Source organism: Perognathus longimembris, chromosome 1 (assembly GCF_023159225.1).
Source record: "Perognathus longimembris pacificus isolate PPM17 chromosome 1, ASM2315922v1, whole genome shotgun sequence".
Lineage (NCBI taxonomy): Eukaryota > Metazoa > Chordata > Mammalia > Rodentia > Heteromyidae > Perognathus > Perognathus longimembris.
This window is the reverse complement of record NC_063161.1, coordinates 57473315-57484899: the sequence shown is the minus strand read 5'-3', so window position 1 is coordinate 57484899 and position 11585 is coordinate 57473315. Positions and strand designations below refer to the sequence as shown.

Genomic DNA, 11585 nt, shown 5'->3' with positions numbered 1-11585 from the left:
AAACAAAATAACTTAAAAGGCCTCTATTAGTACCATGGTCTATCAACCTGACATTTGATCTAAGAATAAATAATAATTATCATATAAGCCTGGAAAATTTACAATTATGCATTCTGAACTTTGTTTTATTTACTAAAGTGTGTGTATTAAGGTGGGCACCAGTGGCTCACACCTGTAATCCTAGCTACTCAGGATGCTGAGATCTGAAGCCAGCCTGGAAGGAAAGTCCGTGGACACTCATCTCCAATTTACCACAAAAAGCTGGAAGTAGAGGTGTGACTCAAATGGTAGAGTATCAGCCTTGAGTGGAAAAAAACAAGAGATAGCATCCAGACCCTGAGTTCAAGCTCCAGTACTTGCATAAAATGAGTGTGTATGTGTATGTGTGTGTGTGTTTGTAAAACTTTCAATATTTAGAATTCTAAGACTTGATTTTTTTCTAGAAAATTATCTCGTGGTAGGGAAAGTTTATAGTGCTTTATTCCCCTAAATCATGGCTTACACAGATACCTGTTCCAGTTCAGTAATTTCCCTTAGCACTCATGAGCTGACAGTTGAATTGTGAGTAAAACCATTTGTTCATAATAACCATTAACTAATGACCAGTATTATATGGAAGTTAACATAATGAGCTCATTGAAGTCAGAGATGGGCCTTATATTTATAGTCAAAGCACCTCCATGTTCTAAACACTGAAAATATATTTATCAAAAGGCTAAGTCCTTTTTTCTGGCACTTTCTATATCCAGCCTTCTAAGCCTGATTTTGGATTTGAGAACAGACTCAGCACTGGAAAGACTAGGTGGACATTCAAGACACAAATTATGTCAGCAGGTAAAGCAAGGGAGGTTATTAATCTACACTGAGACATGGTAAATTATCCAATACTCTAGGCATTCACCACAGTGAGGCAAAGGAAGACACTCAGGAGAGGATCACAAAGGTGCAAAGTCTGTGTGCCACTGATGGTACAAAATGGTACAGCTAAATAACCTCTAGGAAATGGAAACAAGAGGACTTTTTCCAAATTGCTGCTTTTGTTTTCTTTTTTCTTGTTGGTTCATTTATCTGTCTTTGGGTGGGAAAAGGGAGGCACAGAAATGGAGGGACAAAGGGTGAACAAATGTAGCAGTGGTACTCACTAGACACTATGTTGAAAATGAGCTATACTACTTGTGGATGGGGGTGGGAGGGGAAAACAGAAAGAGTGAGGGAAGGGGTGACATTGTCCAAAAAGAAATGTAGTCCTTACCTGACTTATATAACTGTAACATCTCTGTTCATTACCTTTATAATAAAATGAAAAAAAAATTAAATACAAAGAGGTTTTATCAATCTACTTTTTTTTTTTTTTTTGCCAGTCCTGGGGTTTGATCTCAGGGCCTGAGCACTGTCCCTGGCTTCTTTTTTTGCTCAAAGCTAGCACTCTACTTGAGCCACAGCACCACTTCTGGCTTTTTCTATATATGTGGTGCTGAGGAATTGAACCCAGGGCTTCATGTATGCTAAGCAAGCACTCTACCACTAGGCCACATTCCCAACCCTATTCCATCAAAAATTATTTGTTGCCAGTGGCTCAGCCTGTAATACTAGCTACTCAGGAGGCTGAGACCTGAGGATCCCAGTTCAAAGTCAGCCTGGGAAGAAAAGTCCATGAGACTCTGCTCTCCAATTATTTTTTTAAGCCAGAAATGGAGCTGTGACTCAAGTGGTAGAGCACCAGCCTTGAGCAAAAATGCTAAAGGACAAGTCCCAGGCCCTGAGTTAAAGCCACAGTACCAGCATAAGAAAACAACAAATACCCAGAATTAATAATGAGAAGAAATGGTGAATCTACAGCTGTGCAGATGGAAGCTTAGCCTGCCTAGCCTATGCAAACCCATGCATGCACACACACACACATGTGCACACACACACTCCCAAGCTTCTTTGTCATCACATAATATTAATTTCACTTCCTCATTTAACCAACTGTGCACACACACGCGCATGCGCGCACACACACACAGGCCTTGCTGCCTCTCCTTCTGATCACAATCCCCTCCTTAAATTGCTTAGCCCCTTAAATTATGGAGGTTTATTCCAGCATCCCTTAGTGTCTCCACAGGTAGTCTTTCATGTCAAATATTTTTTTCATGGTAATAAGAAAACAACGCTGGATGTGTTTAACACAGCAGCCAAGGTGTACCCAAGGGGTGTAATTAGCACTTACTATGTTAGAAAGAAACAGAAAGGTATAATACAGAACCGCTTTCCTGAACAACAGAAAAAAAGGCACCAGGGGGAGAAAAAAGTGGCTTCAGAATTGTTTCTGTCTGAGGCACTTGGAAATGATGTTTACTGTGGTTGTGTTAATCATGGGAAAAAACAGAGGGTTAGTTAGCACATGCCGGGTTTGGTTTCTACGTGATAGAGGAGTATGGCTGCCTGTGGACGGCTAACATTTACAAGGACCAGCACCACTTAGAATTCCTCAACTCATTGTCACAGGTGCAGTAATGATGGCAACTGATACTATTCACAGCACTTACTACCACTTCCTATTTCTTCTTCATTCTCCCTCCTCCCCCTGCCCCTGCCCCTGCTCCTCCTCCCCCTACCCCTCCTTCCCCTCGAATAAACAACACAGGTGTATGTGAGAGCTGTTGCAGACTTGGGGGCTTTGTGTTCATTTCCCCTACTTGTTCTGCAAGAGCTGCTGCTTAACTGGCTTTCTGCCATTGTAGGGAAGGGCTCCATAGCCTCCCTGGCGATGATTTCTGTTGGTTTGGCTTCTTCTCTTAAAACTTTGCTTTGAACATGCCCCAGGACTCATTCCAAATATTTCTCCTTTTGCCTGATAAGTGGGCACCTTTCCATCACTGCACCCTGTTCTTGAATTGTTCCCAAATATTATGATGTTGGGCTATCTATTTGGGCATCTCTTAGATAAGAATTATTTTGTATAATAATATAATTATTAATATTAATATATCAAGAATATTAATTGTATTAACTATTAATATAATTGTAATATATTATGCACACTTCATATATATATGTACACAGAAAGAGAAAAACAAAAAAGCTCTGAGTGGAAGCCTCAGCATAGGTAAAAAGAGCAAAAACATTATATAGGACAGGGAATATGGCCTACGGGTAGAGTGCTTGCCTCACATACATGAAGCCCTGGGTTCGATTCCTCAGCGCCACATATATAGAAAAAGCCAGAAGTGGCACTGTGGCCCAAGTAGAGTGCTAGCCTTGAGCAGAAAAAGAGGCCAGGGACAGTGCTCAGGCCCTGAGTTCAAGCCCCAGGACTGGCAAAAACAAAAACGTTATAGATAGATAGAGAGAGACCTGTATAATATATAAAGACATCTATTATGTACAATACTTTGTTTATATATACATAGGTATATAAAGCTATATAGCTGTATATTATGTTTTTGTTTATATAGAATATATTGTATACAGATAAATGTATGTTTTCATTTATGTATTATATAGAGAGATCTATATAAAGCTATATTATATATTTTTGTTTATATAAACAAAAACATTACATATCATATATACACTGTATATACACATTATATATACTGTATATATATACTACATAGTGTATGTATATATGTGTATATATATATACATATCTTATATATGATGTGTGTATATATATATATATACACATCTTAACAATTTTACTAAAGCCTAAGGCATAGGACAATGTGGAGTGAATTTCAGGACTAAAATAATATGAATGGATGGAACTGACTTATTTCTTGCAGCTGGGTGATGCATTCAAGATTTGTTTTTTCTTTGTGTCTTAAGTAATATGGTAAAAAAAAACATTCAGCAGGATAGATTAGGACTTAATGCTCTAAATATTAAAAGACATGCCTTTTGGGTTTAGAGCAATTCAAAGTTAGGAGATGGTTCTATTGCTAGGAGGCAGATTGGTGCTTTCATTTTTCAAATGCCTCCAGATTCGAAGGAGGAAACATCAAGAGTCTAAAGGCCAGAGAACAAAGTTAGATAAATGTTAACAATAAAGCTCAAAGATGGGGAGCTAGGAATATGGCCTAATGGTAAAGTGCCCACATCGTATACATGAAGTCCTGGGTTCAATTCCTCAGCACCACATAAACAGAAAAGGCCAGAAGGGACGCTGTGGCTCAAGTGGTAGAGTGCTAGCCTTGAGCAAAAAGAAGCCAGAAGCCAGGGACAGAGCTCAGGCCCTGAGTTCAAGCCCCAGGACTGGCAAAACAAAACAAAACAAAACAAAGCTCAAAGATGAAAGGGAAGTCATTGCTGATGATAGGACCAGAGCATCATAAGAAAAGTAATTTATAATCAACGAATTGATTTCTTCTATGTGCTTCCACATCTCAAATCATACCTCAAACAGAATCAAGATAACAGAGCTGGAACTTGAGGTATCAAGGGAAGGAGGGAGATGCATGAAGAGAGGAAGGATGGGAAAATGCAGTCATCATATTTAATGCACATGTGTGAAAATAGAACCAGGTGATCTGAGGAGGTGGGCAGGGTTGAGAGAGATGGGGAAGAATGCTGGGGGGGGGGCGGTGACATGCATCAGGATGCATTGTCCTCATAGACTGACACATTGAATTAAAACCCTTTATACAACTACTTAAGGATAACAAATAATTATCTTGAAAAAGAAAATTGAAAAAGTACATGAGATAATATTGTAAAGAAATAAGTGAAAAAAGTTGCCAACATCCATAATATTTTCAAATCTTGACATTTTAAGAAGCATTTTATTAGTATTTGAAGTTATTTGAATGTCAACTGCCAGATATTTTGTCTGTAAAAATGGAACTAGCCGAACCTCAGTATCTCACACCTGTAATCCTAGCTTCTTAGGAAGCTGAGATCTGCAGATCACATGTTCAAAGCCAGAGCCCAAGCAGGAATGTCTGTGAGACTGTTACCTCCAATGAACCACCCAAAGACCAGAAGTGGCACTGTGGTTCAAGAGATAGAGCACCAGCCTTGAGCAAGAAAACTCAGAGACAGTATCCAGACCCTGAACTCAAGCCCCAGTATACTAGCCCATGCATACCCAAAAAATATGAGACCAAGGAGGACAGAGAAAGGAGCTTGCCTATACAACCAGGAAAGACAAGGAGGAGTTAATAGAGAAGGTGACCTTGAACTACCTCTTCAAGAATGACCACATGTTTGCTAGGCTGTCGTTAGGCTGAAAAGGCTGATGAAACTTTTTCCAGAGAAACAGCATGTAATTGGCTGAGAAACATGGGAAAGGTCTTGGCACAAAAGAACAATGAGTCTGATTTGTGAATGGAGCAAAGGAGAGAGATTATTAGCAGTTTTGGCTACAAGTTTGTTAAGATCAAACTGTGAAGGACTTGAGTGTCAGTCTAAAGAGGTTCTCAAGATGAAGCAGGGAGCCTACTGCAGTGTTCTGGGTGAGCCATGCAAGTCCTTGCTGAAGACTTGAAGTGCTGTCTCTCCCCACAGTCTGCATGTTTACTCTCCCAGAACACTCTGGATCAACCTGCAAAGCTACTTCCATCAGGACCACTAGAACCTCCATGTGACTATGTCCTTGAACATGGTGTCCTCAACTATTTCATCTAGTATATGTGCTGCCAAAGTGAGCACAACTACTCCATCTAGGAGCAACAGCTCACCCTCCTCCACGAAACCCTCTCTTCCCTTGGCATTAGGTTTTTCTCCACAGGTCTTCTTCTAAGTTTCCCTTAGTTTTTCTCATCAAATCCCCAACACCAAATATACAGGAATCCCAACATTCAGCCCTGTGGGCCTGTGGATTTTCTCACAACTTACTGGAAGAGCTCCATCTTACAGTTTTATATAACTGATCAAATTTAATTCTACAGCCCATCTTTCTAGACTGAACTACATATTCGTTTATACAATAACCTACTCATCAACCTTCTGGGATGCCCCCAAAATATCACTCACCAGTTCAAAACAGCATCCATCATTAACCTTCATTCACTAGCTGGGTACTAGTAGCTCACGCCTGTAATCCTAGCATTCAGGAGGCTGAGATCTGAGGATCTCAGTTCAAAGCCAGCGCAGGTAGGAAAATCTGTGAGACTCTTATCTCCGATTAACACCAAAAAGCTGAAAGTGAAGCTGTGGCTCAAGTAGTAGAGCCAGCCTTGAGCGAAAAAAAAGCCAATGAGAACATTAGGCCTCCAGTTTAAGCCCCAGCATCAGCACAACAATAAATAAATGAAAATAACAATAAACCCATCTCTTCCTTCAGACTTTCTCATTTGAGATAGCTTCTTAGACCAAACACCTGGGCATCTTCCTTTAGTCTTTTCTCTCAAATGCATCCCACATCGAATCTTGTCAGCATGTCCTGTTGACTATCTTCCAAATAAATCCAGAATCCTCCCTTGCTCACCATGTCATCTGCTCCCAACTGAAGCATGTAAATGCCATTTGTTTCACATGTCTGGATTGATCGCTCTGTTTCCACCCCAATTCTCACACACAGATTTCCCCATGTCTGTCCCTAATCTATTCACCAAGCCATAAGCAATTGTACACTACACATAAATCAGGTCATGTCACCCCACTCAGTCCTCCAAAGGCTTCCCATCTCCAAATACATATCAAGGACATTGAAAGTGCTTTCCTGTCTGCATACCATCATCCTTGTTCCATTTCTTCTTCTCTTCCTCCCTTTGCTGTCTCCACTTCAGCCATACTGGTCTCTTTTCTAATTCTTTTTTTTTTTTAAGTACTAGGGCTTGAACTTAGCCACAGCACTATCCCTTGGGTTTTTCACTCAAAGATAGTCCTCTACCATTTAAGTCATACCTTCACTTCTGGCGTTTTGCTGAATCAGTGGAGATAAGAGTCTCAGGGACTTTTCTATCCGGGCTGGCTTTGAATAGTGATCCTCCAATCTCAGCCTCCTAAGTAGTTAGGATGACAGGCGTGAGCCACCGGCACCTAAGTACCTCTTCTCTTTAATATTATGTTTTCACTTCTAGACCTTCGTATACACCAGACATGCTTATCCCTCCCAGTATCCCCAATATCTATACAGCTCCTTTCTTCCCTTTCCTAGCCTTTAGTCAAATGTCACATCCCTGGCAATCTTTTTAATACTAAAGCCCACTCCCAACACAACTTCAATCCCTTTCCTCACTTTCATCTGTATAGCACTTGCCATCATCCAAACTTTGTATACTGCAATCATTGATTTGGCTTACTACCTCTATCTAGAATGTAAATTCCAGAAGTAGGAGAAAGGACATTTGCTTTTCTTCACTGCTTTATGGACCAATACATAAATACTCAGTAAAGACAGGTGCTGATGGATCATGAATCCTAGCTACTCAGGAAATCTGACAATTGTGGTTCAAAGCCATCCTGGACAGGAAAGGCTGTGAGACTCTTACTGCCAATTAACCACTAAAAAGCCAAAAGCGGAGCTGTGACTCAAGTAGTAAAGTGCTAGCTTTGAGGGAAAAGCTCAGGGACAATACTCAGGCCCTGAGTTCAAACCCCAGCACTGGAAGATAGATAGATAGATAGATAGATAGATAGATAGATAGATAGATAGATAGATATTGTTAGGTGGTAGGCAGATATAGATAATAGATCTAGATAATAGATATAGCTAGATGAGAGATAATATAGATGATAAAGATAAATATATAATAGAGATAGACAATAGATATAGATGCCAGATATGTGATGACTGGATTAAGATAGATTTAGTTAAATGATAGACAGATATCAAATAGCTGATAATATAGATAATAGACACAGCTAAATGATAGATGTAGATGATAAAGGTAAATAATGATGGAGACAGATTATATAGAAAGTAGTTAGATAGGTAGCTTTGGATGAATTCCAGTAGCTTCAAACGGAGTTGGGTGGAGGACAAAGAGGCCTGCTTTCCCCATTGCAGTGGATCTAGTGGTAGAGGAGGTAAGGAGTTTGTACAGAGAAGGAAGGAGAGCTTGTGTATAGATGGCTTCCCTATCCTAAAATGATCTTCCCTATCCTAGAATGATCTTCAAGGAGAAAAACTGAAGACAGCCAGTGTGTTAGAGCCTCCATTCTGACAGAAAAGGAACAAGCCTCTACCAATCTGTTCCCCAGACCTGGCAGACGTGTTTGCTGCAGGGAAGTTCATTTGGGAGGAGGGAGGATGGTTCACTGAGGGTGGGTGTGGAGGAGGAGAAGGTATCTGGATTCTGGAACCTTTTATTAAAGCTTGTTTTCCTTGTCTGAATCTTCTAGTTCCTGTGTCTCTTACAGCATTCACAACTCAGTCTCAGTATGCCAACAAACCCCATATGTTTCCATTCTCTCCTTATCTTTGAAGCCAAGATAAGGTTGAAATGAGTGTACAGCAAGAGATCTGTAACAGAACACACAAACAGATACACACACACACTGCAGGGATGACCATGTCTTAGTCATCTTTGTGGTTTTTTTTTCCTTTTTGCCACATGTAACACAAGATTTTTATAAAGGAAGCACTCAGAAAAGTTTCTCAATTAAATATGTATGTCCTTACGACAAAGAAAAAAAAGACATCTGTATGCGAGGAAGGCCTTCATTTATAAAGTTCGAAGTAGCTGTAGGTCAGACAACGGGACTCTGAGCAGAAAAACTGTCTCTAGCCATATTCAGAAAGCAAGCATCTTCCTCTCTCCCCATTCTCTCACTCATTCATTCATCTAACACACTTTCATTCATTCGTGAACTTGAGGAGCTGCCCTCTGCCAGGCACTGCTTTGGGAGCCAGAGACATAACAATAAGTAGGACAAAGTGCAACTCACAGGCAGTGAGGGAAAAACCTATGAATAGTAATGATTCAGTGCTGGGTTCCATGATTTGCTCTTTTACCAACACTATTTCATTTAGCATAATTCTCAAATTTTAATATGCCAACAAATAATCTGGGAATTTGTATGCATATATTCTGGTATTAGGGCTTGAACTCAGGACCTGAGCCTGGTCTCTTAGCTTTTTTGTGCTCAAGGCTAGTATTCTACCACTTGAGCCACAGTGCCACTCTGGCTTTTTCTGTTTATGTGGTGCTGAGAAATGCATGCTAGGCAAGCACTCTACACATTCCCAGACCATAGTTCTGGCTTCTTAACTGGTTAATTGGAGCTAAGTGTACCGTGGACCTTCCTGATTGGGCTGGCTTCAAATCTCAGCTCTCACCTCTCAGTCTCCTGAGTAGCCAGGATTACAGGCATGAGCCACCTGTGCCCAGATCATCCAGTAAGTTTTTTAAATGCAGATTTGGATTTCATATTTCTGGGATGGCATCTGGAATTCTGTATTTCTGAGACGTTCCCCAGTGATACCAAAGGGCCTAGAACTCCACTTTGAGTATTAAGGATTTAAACATTCTAGCAATCTTATGTGTAAGGGCTCTCACTATCTTCATTATAGAGAAGGAAATGAGGGTGTGCAGGAGGTTGCATAGTTAATCTTCAGCATCATGGACTAGCTATATCTGACCCACTGGGTTATAAAGTTGGGTGTGCACAGCAACACTCCATCATCAAACAGAATTGCTATGTGATTAGACCTGGGGAGGCTTTGAAGGCACAAATTAAGTGGGTCAATGCCTATGTCCCTACTCTTGCTACATTGCCTTTGCTCTCTCAGCCTGCACTTATGGCCTCCTGCACCTGTGGCCCTTGTCATTGACAAGGTAGAGAAGACTCAGGCCAGGTGAACACATGGTTCTGCAAGACACATAGAGAAATAGTCAGATAAGCAATTATATATTGATTTGTGGGTCATGATCAGTGGTTTGGCTGAGGTTAGGGATATTAAAGGAATATAAGTAGATAACTGATGACAAAGACAGTTGGGGGAAAGGTTGAAGATGTGTCCTACCAAGATGTGTCAGGCCCTGAGTTCAAATCACAGGGAAAAAAAAGAAGAAGGAAGGAAGGAAGGAAGGAAGGAAGGAAGGAAGGAAGGAAGGAAGGAAGGAAGGAAGGAAGGAAGGAGTTGTTACATACTATGGGATTTGGCTTCTCTAAATGCATTGCTTCTGTGAAAAACACCATCTGTAGACTTGGAGAAATGTTAACCACTCTCAGCATTTTCTCTCTCAGCATTGCCTCTGGCCTAGGATCTCCCTTCACAGGGGAAGGAGTATGACAATAGGTCCACACCAATGGAATTCACTAGTCTCATGTTTTCCACCATCCTGAAGCAGCCAATTGAACAGCAGCTGAGTCTTTTGCAGACGGTGGTTGCTAGGTAGGTAGCAAGAGCTTTTAAGGCCAGGGAAAAGTTTTCCAGCAGGTTATTTCTACTCTGAATCCACACCGAACAAGTGGTATCATCGTCATGGGGCTAGAATCAGGAGATAGGAATGAAAAATGCTTCCACTGTTACTTGTAATGACCCAGAAAGTTGTTGCTTTCTGTCCTCAAGAGTTGATGTTCTCAGGGCTCAGAGGAAGAAATGCTTACATCAAGAGATACAATGACAAAGTCACAACACCTGTGTGCCTCAGATCAGATAAAAAAATATTTACCAAAATGCACTCCAGGAAATGGAAGCAAGAGTTTTTTTTTTTCTTTGTGGCTATTCTTGTTTTCATCTTGTTAATTCATTTATCTGTCTTTGGGTGGGTAAAGGGAGGCACAGAAATGGAGGGACAAAGAGTGAACAAGTACAGCAGTGGTGCTCACTGGGCACTGTGGAAAATGAACCATACAACTTGTGGGTGGGGATGAGAGGGAAAAACTGGGAGGGAAGGGGTGACATTGTTCCAAAAGAAATATACTATTTACCTAACTTATGTAACTAGAACCCTACTGTTTATCACCTTTATAATAATTTTTTTAATTCAAAATAGTCATAATGAACCCACTACGCCAAAATGATCTACCACTTTAGCCTTCCCATGCCTCTGAGCCCATGAGTCAAGGAGTCCTAGTTTTGGTAGGAGTGGTTGATCCTATTACCGAGGATAAATTGAATGACTATTCCACAGTGTGTGTGTGTGTGTGTGTGTGTGTGTGTGTGTGCACGCATGTGCGCACGCGCCTGTCTTGAGGCCTGAACTCAGGGCCTGAACACTGTCCCTGAGCTCTTTTGCTCAAGGCTTGAATGATACCACTTTGAACCACAACTCTACTTACATTTTTTGAGTGGTTAGTTGGAGATAAGAGTTTCACGGGGACTTTTCTCCCCAGGCTTTGAACCCTGATCCTCAGATGTCAGCCTTCTGAGTAGCTAGGATTATACAGGCATAAGCCACCAGCACCTGGCTGTCCTCAAACTTTGATCTTCCTTTCCTCCTCTGGGTAGTTGAGATTACAGGTATGAGCTTCTATGACAAGCCCTGGCATGGTGTTTATTAGCTTGATTTTTCAGTATTGCTTTTCCTCCAGCATTTATAGATAATCTCTGCTATTGTAAAAATTTAATACCACAGAGGTAAACCCATATTTGCATGTTATGGCTCCTTAGAGAGTCAAAAGTTCATGGATTTTTTTTTTTTTTGCCAGTCCTGGGGCTTGAACTCAGGATCTGGGTTCTTTTTGCTCAAGGCTAGCACTCTACCACT

General features: G+C 40.8%; 1 long non-coding RNA gene across 1 annotated transcript in view; it reads left to right on the top strand.

Moving 5' to 3' along the window:
- Positions 1 to 10059: 10059 nt before the first annotated feature.
- The window catches only part of LOC125365729, a 22327-nt gene continuing 20801 nt past the window's right edge, over positions 10060 to 11585 (top strand). The window contains exon 1 of the long non-coding RNA XR_007213739.1: positions 10060 to 10073. This is a non-coding gene — a long non-coding RNA (uncharacterized LOC125365729). The remainder of the gene's footprint in view (positions 10074 to 11585) is intronic.